Consider the following 22872-nt stretch of genomic DNA (forward strand, 5'->3'; position numbering starts at 1 on the left):
TTATTATTATTATTATTGTTGTTGTTATTTATTTCAGTTGTAATTTACGCGATAAACTTTGTTTTAATCAGTTCATGATTTTATGGAGCTGTTACAGTACTATTTGGGGGCTTTTGACTGAATTACTTTAAATGGTTATCTACTTTGGCAAAACGGTATGGGCATTTGTACACAGAGAGCTTTATATTAATATATATGGAAACGTAATGACAGCAACCAAAAATAGTAAAGATAATAACAACTCATGCACTTTTTACCCTTTTTATTATTATATAACCACACTCAACTGCACTAGCCTACTTATTGTATCAGAATGATGCTGTTAATAATAATAATAATAATAATAATAATAATAATAATAATAATAATAATAATAATAATATGCTTGGAAGGTGCCATGCTTCTAACACAATTTATATATCCCACTGTTAAATTTAAGAAGGGGGCTGAAACTTTTGGCTCCGAGAATAACAATAGGCTTCGATACGGTTTTGTTTCATTAACAGTAACAGCTCTGTGGAGATACAGCGGGTCCTTTACTGTTAATAAAGAAGCTAATTTTAACAAGCGTCGGACACGTTTGCAATTGTGTAATGGCAAAATCAATTACAGATGAAGCATGAAATGTCATTCTGACTTGGTTTATGGTTCCAACTGTGCACTTAAAAGTGTTTAGGGAATGGGATGAATATTATCTCGTACAAGTATCGAATTCACATTCTTGAGCACAGAGGATACGGCAACACATAATTCAGTTCTGCTACATGGGTGAGTGAAGGATGGCTGTTTTTCGGTAGTGTTTTAAAATGATTGCTCGATACTTGTTTATGTATCTATCTTATCTGTGTTTAACTTTATTCTAAATATGTTGCTTGACAAGACAGTAAAATGTGTATTACACTACTCTGTTTTCCCACATGAAGTTTAACAAAGCAATATATTAGTTGTCGACATATGGCAATATGGCACCGTAAAACGTTATAAAACGTTTCCCTGATATATTTTTGATAACCCAAAAGGGATATATATATATATATATATATATATATATATATATATATATATATATATATATATATATATATATATATATATGGGTGTGTTTTTTTTTTTTTTTTTTTTTTTTTTTTGCGTTTAGACCACAATTTCTGTTCACAAGTGAACCACTTAGCTTAGTTGACTATAAGTAAAGTAATAATACAAATATATTTACGTTTCATATATTAATTGTAAAGCTGAATTATTAATAAAGTGTTCTAGAATGTAGTACTTCTTTTCATATATAAAACAGAGACTACCACTGAATTAACTTTAACCTCTCATAGGAGTCTTTTTCTGCAGGTAATTGCATTAGAGCTGTACTGCATCTATGTACTGTATGAATCCTAGCAATAGCAATAGCAATCTACTAAAAGCAAAATCTTAATATGTGAACTCATGCAATAGCTCTCCAGCACCTTGGCACTCCAGTCAGGTGTATAATTACTGGTATGATTATAAAGACATTTGTTTTATATTTGTTCAATATTGTTGTGGAAATAAACCATTCCTGAACTTTATGCCCCATCTCAGGGGGTGCTGTGTGTCCCTATGAAAACATTAGAGTATTTTATTTATCTTTATTTATCTTTACAAATGCTACCATATAACAGCACAAGTGGCTAACTGACTTTAAAATCACCTTGTATCGAGTTGTATTTTTAGGCCATGATATAAAAATGTATAAGACTGAGGGAATATAAACATGATTTTAGTCAAGAGCTTGTAAAATGCCTTGAAACCAGTCTGTAAAACTGAATCGCATCTTGTGCCAATAACAGACTAGTGCTTCTACAGACTGCAATCCAAGCCTTCAACCAGACATTACACTAGTGTCAGGGCTTGCCTCTACATATCCCATTTCATATAACGCACGATTATAAAATGAACAGGATCATTTTTATATCACTTTCAATTCAAATACAGACAGCTGGAAATGACGTATGTTACATTGGAGACACTGCAAACTGGATTTATGCCATTAATGTAAAGTTACTGTGTCAAAAATGTTCAAAATGCATCATGTGTTCTGTAGTATCCTCAAATGGGAAAAACAAGGAACAGCGTTAAGATTTTAATATGCCTTTTAACACTATAGGCAGGATTTTCAAAAAACAGTGTTCTTGTATCGGACTCATGCTATAGTAATGAGAGCTTTAGTAGCATGTGATTTTTAAATGAGATGTGTTAATAAAATCAATCCATTAATGCTTTGAAGTTGAGTCGATCAGGTCTTTAATGAATGCATTTCTTGTTAAAAAGCTTAATTTGTCGCAGGCCACCTACATCACTTTCTGTCTCAACTACTAAATAAGGGGAACTCGTTAAGCAAAATGCATGTTAACAAGATGAAGAAAAACATGGCTACAGAATCTCCTGAGTGTTTTTTTTGCATACTTCAAACAGGATTCAAGGTGGGCTTTCTTGAGTAATGGCTTCTTTCTTGCCACCCTACCATACAGGCCAGATTTTTGGAGTGCTTGGGATATTGTTGTCGCATGCACACTTTGACCAGTCTTGACTAAAAAAGCTTGTAGCTCTTGCAAAGTTGCCATTGGCCTCTTGGTAGCCTCTCTGATCAGTCTCCTTCTTGCTCAGTCATCCAGTTTGGAGGGACAACCAGATCTAGGCAGGGTCTTGGTGGTGTCATACACCTTCCACTTCTTAACCCTTAGTGGCCCATTTATTCAGCGCTTGTCAGTTGCGTCAGGTCCAATTTATTTTCACATGCACTGTTTATTTTACATGCACTGTTTAAAATATATTTTTTCAGAGTAAAACAGGTTTAAAAGGCATTGAATCACAAAAAATCACTCGGTACTGTATCCCCTTGACAAGCCCCACCCCTTGTTTGCTGTATTTTTCACATACCTCTTTATAGACGTGCATACTGATAAATCCTCTCCTGATCACTTGTTTTATCACCAAACTCCTCTCACTCTACCATTGAAAGGTTTTCTCTGCTTTTTCCAGAGAAAAAAGCGACTAGAGACCTGTGCTTTGCGTCTTTTTGATGATCTCGGACTTGGTCCAACATAGGACTGCAAAGGGTTAATAATCATCTTGACCGTGCTCCAAGGGATATTCAAGGCCTGTGATATTTTTTTATACCCATCCCCTGATCTGTGTCTTTCAGCAACTTTGTCCCGGAGTTCTTTTGAAAGCACCTTGGTGCTAATGATCTGCAAAAGACTTTGCATTGAAATGCACTACCCAGCAGAGGGAACCTACAGGAACTGCTAAATTTATTCTGAAACCATGTGAATCACTACAATTTAACACAAGTGGAGGTCACTTAACTTGGTCTATGATTTTGAAGGAAATTGGTTACACCTGAGCTAATTTAGGATTGCTATTACAAGGGGGGTGGACACTTAGCCAACCAAGCTATTTCAGTTTTTATTTTTAATTAATTCTCTACAAATTTCTAGAATATTTTTTTCACTTGGAAGTTCTAGGGTAGGATGCGTAGATAAATGAAGAAAAAAAATGTAATGCATTTTAATTCGAGGCTATAAGGCAACAAAAGGTGAACATTTTAAAAGGGGGTGTAAGCTTTCTGTAGGCACTGTATGTGTGTATGCACGTGTGTGTTTAATAGAGAGTACATGCATGTCTCCAGTCATGTGTGGTTTTCACGATCACGTTGCCTTAATTTCTAGCCAAAATTGTAGATATTTATTAGTACTGCCATAGCCTTAGCTTTTCACCTGTTGATTCGCCCCATTGCCACTCTACTTGCATCAATGCATCCCTTCCTGCGATGTCATCGGGCAGTGTGTACTGGGTTACAAATTGTTAAAAAGTTAACAAATCTCATTCATAACTACAAGTATATAAAAGTCTAAAATATTTTCATAACTACAAATATTAAATTATCAGGGTAGTCTGTATCTTCAACGTCACAGCCGCGGTCTATTAAATTTCTGTTTCAAGGTGAGTTATAGACTTTCGTTAATTAAAACTTTATTTTTCCAAATGCAAATTAAGTCCTGATAAATTATGACAGTTAGCACAGATTTGCTTTTAGATTCCCACACAAACAAAGGAAATAGTCCTAAGAAGCACTGCTCATTTAGATCTTAACATTATTTCGTAAATCAACATAATTTTGGAAATCATGTCAGCATGATTATTTTATAACGAGATAGGCATAGAGACCACTTGAAAATGCCAAAATCAATGCTACATACCGCTTTGTTGATTAACACTGGAATTATCATTTACAACCTTTTGAAAATCCTGCCCTATATGTTTCCCATTGGTGTTTTCCAGCAGATGAGAATTATTGATCCCTTTATTAACAATACACAATACAATTACAGAGATAGAAAAGGGTTAGTGATGCTGTACAGCCGGTTTGTGAGTTGAAAGGAATTACTCCTAGTAACAGTAATTAGGAAATGAATACACAAAAATGGATTTTGCCTGGCATAAAGTCCAACACATTAAAACTTTAATTTTCATCCAGTGAGGATGATCAATAAAGCAGTGGGTTCAACAATACACACAAGAACACCCTTACTCTGGCAAGGTTTGAAAAATTACTAAGGAGAACGTCACAGTAAATGGGACTTAAAAATAATTTAAGCTAATCATGATAATCGTTAGCTGATAATCAATAATTGAAAATGTACTTTTCCTCCACCCCTACATTTATAGGGGGGCTATCAACAAGCCAACTGTTTTGTAAGAGAGGTCTAATTTTGGTTGCATTTAATATACCTAAACTATAAAAGAAGAATTCAAAGTTTCACGATAATTGGTGGCATCAAACAGTTGAAGATCATTGAATGATATTGCCACCTTACCCAGATATGGATACTATGCATCCTCTGTAATCACTATCCAAAACAAATATAACACAATTAATTCACTTTTAAAGTTTCATTCTCACAGTTTTACATAAAGCCGTAGAAGAACAGTGTGCTAGGGGCTGATAGAAATCTAAGTGGTAGGGTCTCTCACATCACAGAAATGTGTTGTGTTATTTATTTATTTTTTGGTTTTGTTTACTGCTTGTGAGCTAGCCCAGGGCTGGCTGTACTTGCAGAAAGAATAAACAGTTTAATATGTAGCCCTCCCTGGACTATGGTCTTCGGGGGTGTTTTTTTTAAAAAGAATCAGTATTTGACACGTGCGAATGCGAATGAAGCGAGTGAGGGAAAGCTCATTATTTTTATACTCTGCTGCACTCTTTGAATGGCTCACAGTTTATCGAAATCTATATGCAAAAGTAAACTAAAGCATATTCACCATATGAAAGAAGTCTTTGGGGTAAGAGTTGGTAGGAAGGCTGAGTGTATTTTATTTGTGGTTTATGGGAATCAAGTATAATGCAGGGTATTTAGTTAACTGGACAAGCATGTATAAATTTGATCATTGATTTACTCTAGAAAAAAAGGTTGCTTGTTTTATATTGTTTTCAGGAAATATTAATGCCTGAACTCTATTAAGGTGAAAAGAGGTTCATGTTGACAGTGGCTTTCATCTTAATGGGATGATACATAGTAATACATACCATAGTAAGAAGGAGAGGAGGAAACGCCAGTCAGTCAGTTGTTTTATATGCTACAGAGAATAGAGAAAGATAAGGAGTATGCTCTATTTTAAGATGTAAATGTATTCAGAATTTGGCTAGAAAATGTTGGCAAAGTCCCTTTGGAAATGATAAGACATAAAAGCAGCAATATTTTTCAGCATAGTGTGTGTGAGTTTCAGCACTGTTTTCTAAGTTTAATTAATATTCTCTGTCATACATTATGCATGAACAATGTACGGGCAAAACAAGATCAGAAACCTATAGGTGCTACCGTTTGGATTTCAGGTTCAATTACAAGTGTTATTCTAACTTTCATTCTTTTGAGTGTGGTCACTGGAGGGCATTGCCAGAGATTACACAGATAGGAACTCTGTACCTCTGCTATAATCATGATCTCATGCATCCATTCAGCAATGGTAGTGATATGGGCAAGATTTTAGATCAGCCTTCTGTGAGATGTTAGTAGTATGGTTAGCTTGTAAGAGCATGAAATCCTATAGAAGTGCTTGTTTATGATGGGAAATCATTACCTAATGCATTCTCTAGAGATCGCATTTAGCATGTAGTTTTAGCATTAGAGCTACCGCCAATGCTAATCACCCTTTACATTGTTATATCTGGCTGTGAAACTTCTGAGAGTGAGTGCTCATATGTCATAATGGCAGTGCAAGTCTTTCCTTCTTTCAGATGGTCTTAAATTATTAAAAAGTCACTGCCAGTTACTGCATTGGGAACTGGACTCATACTGTGATTTGCATATTAATAAACAGTTGTATTATTTATTTATGTGTAAGTAAAGACACGCTGAGATAGAACTGGTAATTCTACTCGCTTCTAAGATACCATGCCTGTGTTAAATTGATAATGCATGTCAAAGATACTGTGTTTTTTTTCTCCTCACTGGAAATAATGCCTACACCTCATAGTCAGCCTTCAGTTTTATTTGATGCCGATTGCTTCATAAGATTCTGAGATGACAAGCTTTGTGATTGCTTCCATTTTAACATGATTAAGTCTTGTGACATTTAATACACTAAGGAAAAAACACAAAAGAAGTAATTTTGTGTTTCACCTTTTTCTTTTTTGATTTAACATTATTATTATTATTATTATTATTATTATTATTATTATTATTATTATTATTATTATTATTATTATAATAACAGTAATACACTTTTGGTAACAAAGAAACCTTTTTTAAAAATAATCTGTTTATGCATTTCTTATTGATATTTGGAGTTTGTCTGACAATTTTAAAGCCATTATGCTTTGCTTTGATGTAGTCCAAATTAATTTGCAAGAAATTAGCCTTCAAACCAATGTTTAATTTATTATTGTTTGTCATTGATTTTTGGGAGCAAGCCTATTTTTATGTTGTGTTCCCTGTGATATGGGGGTGTACGTTTTACAGACGGTTCTTGCAGATTGGTAGTGCTTGAAGCTAAATGAGAGACGTTCTTGAAGAGATCTTTCACTTGAAAATTAGCTCATGTTTATTAAACATGTCCTTCTTCCTACTTTGTTTGGCGTCTGTGTAGGATCCGGTACAGAATACTTCATTTATAAAATTTTTTATTTAAATACATTTTACTGAAATGGGCTGTAATAGCATACATAGGCAGTTTCACTTGAAGGAGACCTGAGGATAATGAAAACTGCTTAGCTTAGCTGAGCTGCTGCATGGTACGGTGATAAGAAGGTACCCCTGCAGCACATTTTCGAATGGAGGATTAACTCCCATCTAATACATATATGAATCATACAGCAGCTCCTCTTATGAAACTATCACAAAAATGAACAAAATTGGGTCCTTAACACTGTTAACAGAAATGAAATGAAGAAATCCATCTCTCTTCTGCCAAAGACATATACTTCTCTCCAGATCAGAGGATCGTTTCTTTATAACTAGATTGTAAGTGCCAATATAGTAGGTCTTTATGATCTTTTTCTATATTCCAGTCTAATCGCAATAGGGGTTGATGTTTCAATACAACAAGTAGTTTAGATAAAGCTACCCAATTCTACATGCCCTTTATCTGAAGTTGCATGAACCATGCAACCCAAGGAAAACATTTACTTAGAATGGTCTTGGAAATCACTTGTGTGTTATTTATATAAGAAACAGAAACTATAGGTTTAAATGACCTAACATCCAATTTTCTGTCTACCCTACATTCTGCCTGTGCTATACTAAAGAGACAGGTGCCACCTCTTGGGTATTAATTAAGTTATATGCAGCAATATTAAAAGTAAAATGCATTATTATTATTTTTTTACTAGAGCTGTGCAGTATAAGTTTGTCTTCAATTTATTAGGCCACGCTGGAAACAGTAACAAAAAACATATGCAAAATAATATTGACATACTGTGTACTTTTCTGTGCCTAGGGCATTAACCATTTCATTGATTTTTGTAGAATATCCAACTCTATTGCTACGCTTTCTAAATAGCACTTATTAGTTTTTTTGCAGCTGGGCTGTTGTAAAATGTTCTTGACGCTTTTTCTTTTTTAGTCTCGCATTAGTCCTTTGTAAAGGACTCATTTTTTTCCAGCTTCAGGAAGCTCTTCCCTGGCTCCTTTCTTTCCTCCATTTCGCCTCCAATTTACTTGTATTACCTTACTAGAATACTTGTACCACAATTCACCTGTATTACCTTTAGCTTATGAAGGAAGTGCTTTCTCCACCCAAAATAAACATGAATAAGGTGATACTTTTTTGTAGATAACCCCCTAAATGCGTATATTACTGGGGGCCATTTCACCCACTCAGACCTGTTGCTTACTCTATACTTTAGTATCCCTGAATAGATCATTCAGTTATTTTTAATGAGTGATACATCTGACAAGTGCAGCTGTCCCCAAATATGCTAACAATTTGCTGTGAATGCAGTGCCACTTTATTGTCCAATGTGTCCCACTCAAACCTCTTGCATACCAAATAATGGGGTATTCCCCCCCCCCCCCACCCATTCATGTATATAATTATTTATGTTTTTCAAAGTGATATCTCTGGAAATGTTGCACACGCAGCAGGGTGTTTCTGCATTTAGCTCCAGAATGCTATGTCTGTAACACTGTGGATGGAGCTAGTGAACGAAGGCTAAGGAGATACTTACTATCTTTTTTTTTTTTTTTTTTACAATAAAACTACTGCATAGTTCAATTGGCTCAAGTCATGAGTTTAGTTTTATTTCATCACGTTATGTTAAAAAAAGCCTTCATTCTTAACTGTGAACCATAGCTTTTGGATATCCATTTATTTTAACAGACCAGTGAGTACACATTGTGAATGTTTGGGGGAGTTCAGTTATTTTATAAACAGCACTTGTGGAAGCTATCAGAAGTTATTTTGTTTATTTTTTTCCCTTTGTCTTGAGATAATGGGACTCCATTTCTGGAGATAATTATTCACTAAATGTCTACGGATAATTGAGAACCATATGTTGAAATGATGAAATGATGAAATGAACGAGCCCCAAAGGGTGAACTCACACCCTGGTAAATTAAATTGATTGTAGTCAGAGATAAAGAATAAGAAGCTTGAACTGTCATTTGGATTACTTCATGTTACTTGCACCTTGCTTGTTAATAGTGTTTGCAATGAGTGAGTGGATCTGTTACTTCAGTATTGAGGAATGTATTTTTTTCTAAATCTGTCTTTACCTGGCTTTGAGCTTGTTTGGAGACAATGATGTAGCTGAACAGCTTTTGTCATTCTATTCAAACTCAAAGCCAGGTACAGGCGGATTTTAATGTAAAAAAATGAATAAAAAATCAATAAAAAGAACAGATGAAGCAATGCATGTACAGTGCCTATATAAAGTCTACACCCCCTTTCAAACTGTTCACCTTGTTGCGTTATAGCCTGGAATTAAAATGCATTAAAATAGTTTTTTTTTTCATTGATCTACACATCCTACCCCACAACTTCCAAGTGAAAAAATATTAGAAAATATAGAAAATTAATTAGATATAAAAACTGAAATAGCTTGGTTGTATAAGTGTCCACCCCCTTGTAATAGCAATCCTAAATTAGCTCAGGTGTAACCAATCACCTTCAAAATCACACGCCAAGTTAAGTGGCCTCCACCGGTGTTAGATTGTAGAGATTCACATGATTTCAGGATAAATTCAGCAGTTCCTGTAGATTTCCTCTGCTGGGTAGTGCATTTCAAAGCAAAGACTCAACCATGAGCACCAAGGAGGTTTCAGAAGAACTCCTGGATAAAGTTGTTGAAAGGCACAGATCAGGGGATGGGTATAAAAAATATCAAAGGCCTTGAATATCCCTTGAAGCACATTCAAAACAATTATTAAGAAGTGGAAGGCTTATGGCACCATCAAGACCCTGCCTAGATCAGGCCGTCCCTCCAAACTGGATGACCGAGCAAGAAGGAGACTGATCAGAGAGGCTACCAAGAGGTCAGTGGTAACTTTGCAAGAGTGACAGACTTTTGTGGCCAAGACTGGTCAAAGTGTGCATGTGACAACAATATCCTAAGCACTCCACAAATCTGGCCTGTATTTTACTCAAGAAACACCACCTTGAATCTCGTTTGAAGTATCCAAAAAAATACTTTGTAGCCATCTGGCAAAAAGTTTTGTGGTCTGACGAAACTAAAATGGAACTTTTTGCCCTAAATTCAAGTGTTATGTTTGGCACAAAGCCAACACAGCACATTGCCCAAAGAACACCATCCCTACTGTAAAGCATGGTGGTGGGTCATGTTATGGGGATGTTTCTTATCTGCAGGGACTGGGGCACTTGTTAGGATATAAGAGAAAATGAATGGAGCAAAGTACACAAAAGTTCTTGATGAAAACCTGCTGCCCTCTGCAAAAAAGCTGAAACTGGGAGGGAAGTTCACCTTTCAGCATGACAACGACCGAAAGCACACAGCCAAGTCTACGCTAGAGTGGCTAAGAATTTGTGGCATTACTTGAAGATTGCTATCCATCAGCGCTCCCCAAGGAACTTGACAGAGCTTGAACAGTTTTGTAAAAAAGAATTGTCAAATATTGCCAAATCTAGGTGTGCAAAGTTGGTAGAGACTTATCCCAACAGACTCACAGCTGTGATTGCTGCCAAAGGAGCTTCCACCAAGCATTAACTCAGGGGGGTGGAGACTTATCCAATTATGAACGTTCAGTTTTGTATTTTTAACATATAATCTTTTTTCTCAGTAAAAACTTTTTCCCCCTTAACAGTGTGGAGTATGGTGTGTAGATAAATGGAAAAAAAATCATCATTTAAATGCATGAAATTCTGAGGCACTGAAAAAAGATCAAGGGGATGTAGACTTTCTATCAGCACTGTATATAGCACAATAGATAAAAATACAGAATTATTTCTAATTTAAACACACTTGTTTGATAAAACTGAACTTTTAATTTGGCCATGGGATGATACATATATGAAAAGTAATGATTCAGACTTATCCAAAGTCTATTAAACACTACATTAACGGAAGGATGCATCGACTATATTCATAAAAGATTCAGCTTTCTTGAAATAAGTTTAAGTTAATATGAGTGGTGTCCTGATAATACAGCTTAATTTATTTTCATCTATTCAGTCTCATTGATTGTTAATCAATGAACACATTCATCAGGCTATGAATGGCATTTTAATAGAACAAAAGCATTCTCCTCCCACCCCCCAATTTAGAAGGTATTTTCTGTATTTGGAAGCTGAATTTAGGAATGAAAATAACATGTAAAAATAATGTATTCATAGTTTATTAAAAAAAAAAAAAAGATTCCAATTGTCTTTCTTTTTTGATGAGGTGAAGAAAATGAAGTACAATGTATTGTTTCAACATATACAATGCAAAACCAGTTGTGATTCCTGATTTGACTTGATTCTGTCTGGATGTATTTTTAGAATAAATCATTTGATAAGTTTTGATTTACAGTAGATTCTCTCTGCATTTTTTTTTTCCAAATGTCAAAGTTGCTAGATAATGTTGGTGTTATAAATTAATTCTGTCAGCTACTATACACATCTTGATGAACCCCGGTGTGCATTTTCGAATGCTAAAATAATCCCTTTAAAAAAATCCAGTTGAAGTACAAAATAATTACACATTGAGGCAATGAGAAAATTCTTCAGAAGCAATCAGTGATTGAGAAAGACTGCAAAATGCTGCCACAATAAAAAGTGCATAAGCCAATGAGAAAGCTATGTTGCAATTTGAAATCAATCAGTAATCACAGGATTTTGACAGATAAGAAATATCTGTAATTCATAGCATACTTCCACAGTGCAACCTGTGTGATTCTCTTATTAAACAGACTTTAAAAACAACAATAGTCTGTGTCAACTGTTAAACTACACAGCCAATAACACCAATGTGTGCTCCATAATAATAATACTTATTGATCTATTAAAGTCAGCAAGTGGGTTTTTGGGTTGTTGTGAAGGAATGGTTTGTTATAAAAATGTGTAAATGAGCCTGTTCAGTTCCTCTGCCATTAAGAAAGCTGTACATTCAGAAGTTCTAAACTGTTCTAAAGTTTTCTTAGAAATGTACAAATAAACCACAAGAAAACAACAGAAAAAAAGTTTGTGTGGTGCGCATTGAGCATGCAGCTCAAGCAGTTATGAAGAAGCAAAATGTATGTATTAATGTGTACAGGAGGTCCATGCTGTAGGGGCCTTTCACTTTAAATTGAATAGTTATCTCTGGGGTCTTTTTTACATTGTGTAATTCCCATTCTGTTGGTCACCTCTTGTTTTCTTCCTCACTTTCCCACCTATTACAAAGGAATAAATTAGATAAAGTGTGTTAGGTTCTTCCGTTCAGACATGTGGCTTTTCAAAATCAAACACACCTCCTGATGTTTTTTTTAGCAGCTTAAATCAGAAATACAAGAGTATAGATTTTTAGTGCAAAGAAGTAAAGCCCAGATACGCTCTAGTGCATAACATTAAGCAGAAGAAAAACAATCAATAAGGGCAAAGGTAACTATGGTAAGCTGACCTGAGCGATGACATCAGGCCCAGAAGAAACACACAGCAGTGCGAGTGAAATTAAAAGAATCCACAGCAGATACGGGTAATGAATGTGGCACTTTTATTAAATAAACAAAGTAGAAAGGTTTGAACAAACAAAAAACACTTTGGCAAAATAAAAGGGTATGTTGGCGAAACGAACAGACACTAACAAACAGTGGACGCAACAAACAAACATATATCGTGCTGGTCCTCCAGCACAGGTAACAATTGTTTTAATTCTAGTTTTTACTCTGCTGACTCTCCCGTTCCTTCATTCTTGAACACACCAACCCTGACAACCTGTGGTAATTAAATTGCCAAATATTGTGTTACAGTGCTTTGTTTTTTATACTGCACTTTTAAAATCATTTTCACTGATTTTCTTTGTGTATTTCTTTGTTAATTTATAATGCCTCAACCTTAATAAAGCAACTACAATGTAAAATAATAACTTCCTCTGAGATACAATATAGTGGACCCCCTAAACCAATTAAATTGGATATGCCAGATTCCACTGTATTCGGCTGTTTAGTGAAAGAAAATATACAGGTTACCCCAGTGCCTCATCTTGTAAAATCATTGCCACTTGAAGTGCAGGGTGAGTCATGCAAGCATGGTTGAAGTTGTAAATCTTGGCTGGGGGCCCACAGGAAGTGATGCACTGGCAGTTATCCCACAGCGTTTGTGAGGAAAGTTGGCTGGGAAGAGCAACATGACATGTCAACAACCCTGTTAAATGGGAGGGGACTGGTGTACAGAGAGTGTACGAAAGACAGCTGTTGTAACGTTGCTCAGGCGCCCATGGTTTATTTACGCACAAATCACAAGCAGTTTAATACATGTAGGGAATTGTCATTTCAACATAAAAGTGCCTGTACCACTAATGACAGTGGGCTGACGATGTACATCTGCTGCAGGACCTCTAGTATCTGGCTACTTCCTATGCAGTCACAAAACCAAGTTGTTTCTGTTTTCTTATCATAGTCCAGCTACCTGTTTACCTCAGTTAAGGTGCAAGGCTTACAAAGCCCACTTATCCTGACTCAATTCAAGGAACAAAGCTAAGATAGCTGCACAAGGAACAAAGCTAACAGAGCACCTGGCCCTTTCCAGATTATCAATCAGTTTGCTTCTAAAACCAGCTTCCCCACAGAGCTTTGCCCACAGTTCAGTTGAGGATGTGCTACACCTGCAGCCAACACTTCCCCCGTTGGGAACCGTTTTAATCCAGTAGCTGAGTCCAAATCCTATGAGTCAACGTCGGGTTCCCTCATGTCACAGACCCCTGCTGGTGGTTATGTACCCAACGAGTCTCGCCTGGGACTTCCCAGGTTGAGTCCTTGCCTCCAGGGTTCAGTAGCTTGGTAACATCCTTTTCTTAGATAAGTTTTCTATTCAGTCATATTGGCCAGGGTGGGTTGCAGTGGTGAGACGGTATTCAAACTGCATTTCAAATTGGGTAGAAACATTTTGAAATGATAAATTGAAATAATAAATCTCCCTGGAGTAAAAAAAAAAAAAAGAAGAACAGTATTGCATTACCATATAAATAAGAGAAAACACCCTTTTCCGTACAGTAGAATGTGTTTGGCACACTTAATTATAAATAATGTTATATGGACAAATACAGAGTATATTTTGCCTATGAATACATTTCATGGAGTGTTTTGATTGAACATTTGAATATTTGTCCCAGCATTACTGCAGTGTGTTTAGTAATAATGATACTTTTCCAGAAAGTCCTATTGACTTTAATTTCGAAGAATAAAGTAACTTGGCTTCTTCATGCTTCTGTAGTGGAAAATAAAAATTCATAGCACTGAAAGTGGAAGCCCCAAAGGATGAACAACAAAATGTTACGACTACCATCCCAAGTCTACAAAATTTATTTCTTTAAATGTAAAAATGTTTTTTTTTGTTTTTTTTTTCCATAGCAATAGCACCAAGTGACACAATAAAGACCCCTGTACACACATCAACCAGTTAAAACCTCTCCACAGCTGGTTCATCCACGCACATAGCCAACTCTCTGGTTTTAGAATATACACAATTATATAAAAATCGTTGATTCAGATATTAAATTTAGATTTAAAACTTTTTCCCATACGTTTTGTTTGTAATATAATCAGAATACTCCATGAGCATTCACAAAGTGCTGTGTTAATTTCACTAATAAGGACGGCCTCAGAAAACCCACTCACCCCCTCAGATCCCTGTTTGTGGAATAACTACTGTACAGATCTTCATGGAGTATTCTCTATTCAGAGAAATATAATACCATTTATAAACCTAAACTAAGAAGAGTAGCTGAAGAAGGTCTATACATGATGTATTTATAATCAATGACAAGATGATACTAGAAATCAGTCTGCATAATCAGAAATGTTTACCCTTTTGAAAATGACCCTCAAATCAGAATCTCCAAATACTAGATGCTGTTGGTCGTAAAATGTCTGCCAAATGAGGGAAAGCTTAAATCAGACTTTTCCTGTAGGACCGATTGGCAGGAATGCCTCTTGATTTAAACTTTCCAGCATTTCAAGTTTACGTGACTTTTTGTTATTATCAAAACAGACCACACTGCTTGCAGAGCAAGGTCCATGGCCTCTACCCTCTTTAATAATATAATAATAATTATATCTTTATTTCTATATAGTGTCTTTTATAGTGGACCACCATCACAAAGCGCTTTACAGAGGTAGGCTGTGAACTGTGCATTATATGCACTTACATTAGGACATTGATTTAACATCTCATCCGCAGGATGGAGCACAAGGAGGTTAAGTGACTTGCTCAGGGTTGCACAGTGAGTCAGTCAGTGGCAGAGGTGGGATTTGAACCACTGCCTCCTTTTGCATTATGTCTGTGTGTGTTGTTACAAGTGGCGTTGTAACACTAATGTGATTGGCTGTAGGCACACATGAGGAATGCTGCCTGATGTGGGAAACCTACTATATGTGAAGATGTAATTTAGCTTGTCATTGCTTGCAGAGAATTTGGATCAATATCTAATGATAACAGATTACTTTAAACAGTGGCGGGTCTAAATACCGCCATGGTTAAAATGTGAAATTAGAACCAAATCTGTCAACCCTTAGAGATACTGACTTTCACAAATTCCCCTTATTTTAATAATTCAAATTATGTCCATGATGACCTGACTAGACCCCAAATACTGCTAATTACCGTAGACTTTAATGAAATGCCATCTAATAATTAAACAGGTATCTTGGGTGCTGACTAACATAAACACAGTTATGTCAGTCAGCTAAATCTCTTCAGCTAAATATGCTTTTGTATCACATCAACTTTTCAATTCAAAACATATTATCTGGCTTGAGACAAAATGCTCAATTGAAACATCTGAAATCAAGACTTGTTTCCCACAGTACATTTCTAGTTATCAGGCATCACCACCCATAATAGCTTGTGCCATGCCTAATTAACAAACACATAAAAAATCCACTGACTGAACATAAGGAATTGACAAGAGAGAGCAGGGTGTCAACGCTGCAAGACAACTGGTATGTTTAAAATGGCAGAATGAACTGTATTCATTGACAGGTTTTTTCTCTATAATAACCAGAAGGTTTTTTCCTCTTTTAAAACTGTGATTTATTATTATTACTCTTGGTAAACTCTTGAAATGTCCAAATGGTTTCCTGCAGAGAAACACTTATAGCTGTATATTTTAGTGATGGTCCGGGTCTGGGAACTGTATCACAGCATAAGTAATAAAGTGGCAAAAGGTGTCTTCATTAGAGCCCATTGCATGCAGATTTATCACAATATATTGAGTGCTTAATTGCAATGTTACATTGGCTGGGTTAACATAGGGGCAATTTCCATGGAAAAATAAAAATAAATCTCACCTTTTTCTCACTCAGTTTTGTTAGTACTTTTGGGTTGTGTGTGTTTCCATTTATGTATTTATTTTTTTTAGCCAGAGAAAGTGTCATTCCAAATGCAAATAAACTAATTAATATTAAAACACAGGAGGGTATATTTAAATGTTTGTTTGAGTTCCAATTTGGCCTTGCGCGACTTCTCAAACTGGGTTTCCATAAAGATTTTAGGTTGTGTTAAAACACTGAAAGTGCAGTCTGCCTCATTCGGCCACCAACCAGGTTAATACACAAATGTTTTTTTTCTGAGTCCCCCCCTAAAAATGCAGACATAAAACTACGTAATGTAACATTCAGTTTTTGTAAGTTTCACTGTGGTACTAACCTAATGATTGGTTGATTGTGACGTATCAGCGCTGTCGCGAAAGAATACCTTAAATATCATTTTGCTTGAACAACTTTTGATTGGCATATAATAATATTATATAATAATAGTATGTGATTAAATAATAATAATAATAATAATAATAATAATAATAATATAATAATAATACCTGAATCCGAATCCTGCAGTGAAAGTGTGGCTCTCACCAGTAGAATGTGGTTATAATATATTTTGTTCTTGTTGTTATTGATGAACCAGTATATTGGTAATCTACTAGTTCAATGCATTTCTCAGTGCTGTCCACTGGGACTTATGGAACTTTGTTATGTAGTACATTAGTCTTGCAGCGATCTGCTTTTAAGAACTGTATTGGTCTTTTTTTAACAAATTTGTGTAACCAAGTTTTCTGTTTCATGTATTCGTGCTTTAAAACAAATGTTGCTCAGTGAATTTGCTCAAGCCCAGTGTTATCCGTAGACGGCAGCAATAATACAGTGAAGCTAATTTAATCAATAATAATAATAATAATAATAATATAATAATAATAATAATAATAATCTTTATTTTTATATGAAATAAAAATGATGCCACCTTTCATAGTGGACCACCATCACAAAGCGCTTTATAAGATACACGTACGACAGGTGTGACAAGGATCACCTGGTGGTAGTGTTTGCGCGAAACATTCGTGATGTTCTGATTGAATTCCAAACACGTTAGACAACGTCTGGTAGGACCGAAATGTTTGTTGCACAGTGGGTTTTCAGCTTTGTGTGTTCCTCCAATGCACTCAACTGAGTCAGTTGTTACTGGAGGACCTTGTCTCTTTTAACGTTGGACGATGTCAGTATGGTTACCAAGGAGGTACAATGTTTGTCGAACAAACCCTTACAAGCCTGTTTCTTTAAACCCTGGACCACACAGCCTATATATACTCTGAGAGATGTTTCCATGCATGTAGTCACAGGAGGCAAGGTCAGGCCTGTGGAAGCATGCAGTCTGTAGTGTAGATAGTTCAAATTTAAATGCACACAAACCAATGGCAAGAGTACATGTACAATATAGAAACAAAGCTGTTTCTCAAGTACCAAGGATCCATATCTTGGTCCAAACGTGACATTTTTAGGTACCCATGATAGATTGTACTTATTGCTAAGGGGTACAGAGCAATCTAGGCTAAAGCAGTCAGCTATCTCATAACCAATGGTGAATATAACAAAAGTAAGTGTAAAGAAGTTACTAATAATATTTATGTATTTATTGCAAAGGTTTTATTTATTTTTTTGTAGTAGTAGCTTCAATATTTTGTATAACCTTGCTATAAAACAACTATAAACCACTTTTTATGAGTCAAATGGCAATAATCTGAAACATTGAATAAATGTGTCATGTAAAAAAACACTGAATGAAGTATGAAGAAAGGATTGCTTGGCATGGCCTTTAGTTATAGCAGAAAGTTTGCGTGAGGTTACATCACAAACGAGATCTGCATTTCTGAAGTCTTGTAAACAGGCTGCGTTAAGTAATTGAGCGGCTCAGTAAAATATTCATCTTAATGACTTGCTCAGTTTCGCTCCTGCTGAGCCCCTCAGAGCGCTCCTGAGCATTTCTCATTAGTCATCAGAGTGAGCTAACGGAATGGCCACCTGCAGGAAACAAGTGGAGATGACAGGCAGGATTGACGAATACGTTTGTCAGGAACGATGAACTGCTTTCGACTTACACAGTTATGTATTAATTGGCTAAATAAGACGGTAAAAATTGTTGTTTTCAAATTTGTGTCATTTAATTTCATTTTTTTTTTTAAATGTAGAGCTGTTTTACGGTTATTAATGTATTATTATTAGGCTTGTAGTATTAATATTATTCATAATTTTCATTATTAATGTCGGTATTAAACACAGCCAGATATGAGGTTCAGTCCAAACAGAGCGCCGAACTCAGTGAGGTACAGCAGGGGACAGTAACTTCACACAGGGCCATTTCATCTACCGTCACCTCAGAAACACAAACAAGCAAAGAATTATTATTCTCCATTTTTAAATGTCGCTCAGAGCTCTCGTGGAGCAGAGCGTTAAGTCATTTAAATGAGCTCAGTGTGCTTTCTGAGCGTTCTCACTCTGAGTGGCTCACTTAACGCACTCATAATGTATGACTTCCGGACATGTTTCCATGGAAAGTTTTTGATCAGTTATACAGCTTTTCAGCTTTTTTGTGTGATTTACCCATCCCTTAAAGTCGTACAACGTTTTAGAATATGTGGAATATGCGTGGTGTGTGCTGCTACGTCACAGAAGTCATGATGAGCATGGATCCTAGGAATCCGTTTGCTGTGGAATAATGCAGAATTTCTATGATAACACAGATTTTCTATGTTTTGGGAGATTTTTTTGTTTTACACTTGGGGAGGGTCAAAAAACATGCAAGGCTTTTTTTTTTATTGTTTTTTGATAATAACCAAATCAATACACATATAATATATAAACATTAACACAGGCAACTTGGCTTTAAATTTAGGTAAACATACAAATCTAGTAAAACTGCTTCCGGTATTCAAGTTCAGTTTACTTCAGTATTCAGAGCTGTTCAAAGATGCCATTAACAATAAAAATCATCCCTAAAGATCGGATCAACGAGTTTGGCAAGGATAGATTTTGATGGTAATGTGCTGTTTTTTACTTCATGCAGCAAGGCTGTAGATTACACTCATAGGTAGACCATTGTAGAAAACATGGGAAGCGCTAAACATACATTTAACGTAAAGAAATGTAAACAAGCAATGGCTGAAACAGCAGAGGTCAAAACAAAGAAGCTGTGATTGGATCGGGACCTTTTTCACTCTCTGTGAAAGCGAGAAAGTATAAGACAACCTGGAAGTAAGGTGACCAATCAAAGCTTTCTTTAATCTAGTATGATACCAGATATCATTATTTAAATTAAATGACTTGCGCCATTCAAAATTGCACATAGCGAATGAACGTGCACAACAGATTGATTTTTCTTAAGTAGCTAGAGTCCCTTTAGTCAACATCATTACCGGTACACTGACTTGTATTGATCTTCACTTTGAATTTTGAAGCAAATGATCTGGTCAATTATCACAGAGTATGTTAACATACAGTACATAAGCCCTGTCTGAATCTATGGCCGGGTTTCCGTGCAGCTTAGAAACCCATCATCAGCGATCCTAGTTTTTCGCAATAAAAAAAAAAAAAATGAAATTCTCTGATAACAAATTTAAAAAATCTGCATTATTGCATGAGTAAAATAAAAGGGCTAAACATCAGTTTTCCCTGCCACATTATAAGACACACAAAAAGAACTACTGGGTAACAGTTAACACAGGGAGTGTTTGTTGTTGTTCTTGTTACACTTGTTGTGTCACTTTATGTTTTTTAGTTTATAACTTTAATTTTTCTTCAACTATAGCCTTGTATTACAGTGTCGCTTTGGATAAATGCATTTAAATAAATAAAATAAAATAAAAAGTGGTTACACTTTCAAATTCTAAGCAAGTTACAAGCTTATCATCACCATTAATTAATAAAACAAAAAAAAAATCTATATTTTTTCAAATATTTCAAATATTACAAATAGTTCCCTGTTCCCTGTGTGAAGTTACTGTCCCCTGCTGTACCTCACTGAGTTCGGCACTCTGTTTGGACTGAACCTCATATCTGGCTGTGTTTAATACCGACATTAATAATGAAAATTATGAATAATATTAATATTACAAGCCTAATAATAATACATTAATAACCGTAAAACAGCTCATTCAAATTATTGCCATTTGACTCATAAAAAGTGGTTTATAGTTAAGTTGTTTTATAGCAAGGTTATACAAAATATTGAAGCTACTACTACAAAAAATAAATAAAACCTTTGCAATAAATACATAAATAAATACTATAACACACACACACACACACACACGCACACACACACACACACAATTGGTCTGACTTTGCAATGGCACCACCTCCCTAATGCTGAAAAAATCTCGAACTACCGGTTGAACCACAGAGGAATGTCGGCTTTTACACACATTTTGACAAAATCTGAAACAACAGTTTCACGCTGTTCTTTGGCAGTTGTAAGAAGCTGAAATGATCCAAACACAATGGTCTGTTTCACTGTTTTCAATGGCCCTGCAGTCAAATGACATAAGAAATGCACAAGTAAGGCAGCTGAAAATCCCCTGCAAAGAGGATATAGTGGAGACAGTCCTATGCACATATGTCAGTCACACTTTACACCTTTTTTCTATATCTGGAGAACCAACCGCTTATTCAGTTGTATTGACTTGAAGTACTTCAGAAACTGTCTATACAGTATCCCTAGTGGATAGTATATAAAATACTGTTCAGTTTCTACTAATTATTTCATTAAAGTTCAAAGTCATGCTTGGAAAAGAGATATTAAAGTGTGGTAAAATAAAAATCTTTATATATATATATATATATATATATATATATATATATATATATATATATATATATATATATATATAAAAACTTGCTGGAGCTGTTTTTCATTTTAGCTGCCTAATTTACATTTGCAGATGTATGCATTTCCCATACATTTACAAGTGAACAAAGCACTTCAGACAGAGCACTTTTTAACTACATTAATTCTAATGGTTTGACTTTAATCCTTAAATTGGTCATACCTTAATGTATTCAATCGTGATGCTTAGTAATACAAAAACAAGCCCCAAAACTTACTGAATAGTGTTGCTTAATATTTAAATCAGACTTGAATTATATTAGTACTGACTGCCTTTTATTTATATTTTTTTAATTTTTAATTATGATTAATTTAGTACTTTAAAGTGTAAGTAGCTTCAAATAAAATCAGAATATTTCGCTTTAGCAAAAGAAGACTCACACGCTCAATCTTCTGTCTTATTGAGGTGCATACTGTGTTAGCACATACAGTTTAGTGACCGCACAAGCTAGCTTTTTATCTATGATTTTACCATGGGACGCTTTTCAGTTGGGGTTGGCACAGTTGAAAGGTCACATGAATTAATTAGAGATAACAACAAACTCACGTTGCTTGAGACCTCAGCTCAATTTGACTTAAAGCGAGAGGCCAAGATTCTGAAAGTAAGTTCTGTGCAGTGTATGTTCTCAGTATAAAAATATATAGAGTGTGGAATCTTTTAAGGTTATAACTACTATATGTAGAGCAAACCTGAAACACTGTCAGGCAACAGTTTTGTGGAAATGTTTCTCCTGCAATCTAAAGCAAATGATAGTCTCTATGACATTGTCACAGTGACTCACAAGCTCATTATAGCAACAGCTTGATTAAATAGGGTATATTATGTTACTAAATGGTCTTTATTAGTTGTGAAAGCTGTTCCAAAAATAAAAATACCCACAGACCAGTAAAAAAGCATCGGTAATGTTTTAATGTGGAGCCTGTAGAAACCCTATGGTTTTTTACCTCTGCTTCCTGATCATCTTATGTTTCTTCTTGTTCTACCCCTTCATTCAGAGGTGGCACAAGCCAGACTGATAAACTCCTTAAAGCTTAAAATAAAGAAACAAACTTTCCAGGGACTTTGACTGGTCCAGTCAAGGACATTCACTTTCTTATTCTTAAGCTACTCCAGTGTAGCCTTGTGCTTTGGATCATTGTCCTGCTGAAAGGTGAATATTCACCCCAGTTTTAAGTCTTTAGCAGACTTGCTCCATCCATTTTTTCCTTCAATCCTAACAAGCTTTCCAGTCCCTGCTGAAAAGAAGCATCCCTATAGCATGATACTGCCACCACCATGCTTGACTGTAGGGGTGGTGTTGACTGGGAGATGTGCTGTGTTGGGTCTGCACCAAACGTAACGCTTGGGAACAAAAAGTTCCAGTTTGGTCTCGTCTGACCATAAGACCTTTTGCCACATTTTTGCAAGATCACTCAGGTGCTTTGTTGCAAACGTCATGCGGGCTTTGAGCTTATAGGGATATTCAAAGACTTTGATATTTTGTTCTACCCTTCTCCTGATCTGTGGTCTTCAATGACTTTATCCCTGACTTGCTTTGAAAGCTTTTTGGTCTTCAC

At 35.5% G+C, this 22872-nt stretch overlaps 1 protein-coding gene across 1 annotated transcript in view; it reads left to right on the top strand.

The window, feature by feature from the left end:
* Positions 1-22872, top strand: part of LOC121321605 (heparan sulfate glucosamine 3-O-sulfotransferase 1-like) — a 43737-nt gene that overhangs the window by 502 nt on the left and 20363 nt on the right. The window lies entirely within an intron of this gene.

This window comes from Polyodon spathula, chromosome 10, assembly GCF_017654505.1.
Source record: "Polyodon spathula isolate WHYD16114869_AA chromosome 10, ASM1765450v1, whole genome shotgun sequence".
NCBI lineage: Eukaryota > Metazoa > Chordata > Actinopteri > Acipenseriformes > Polyodontidae > Polyodon > Polyodon spathula.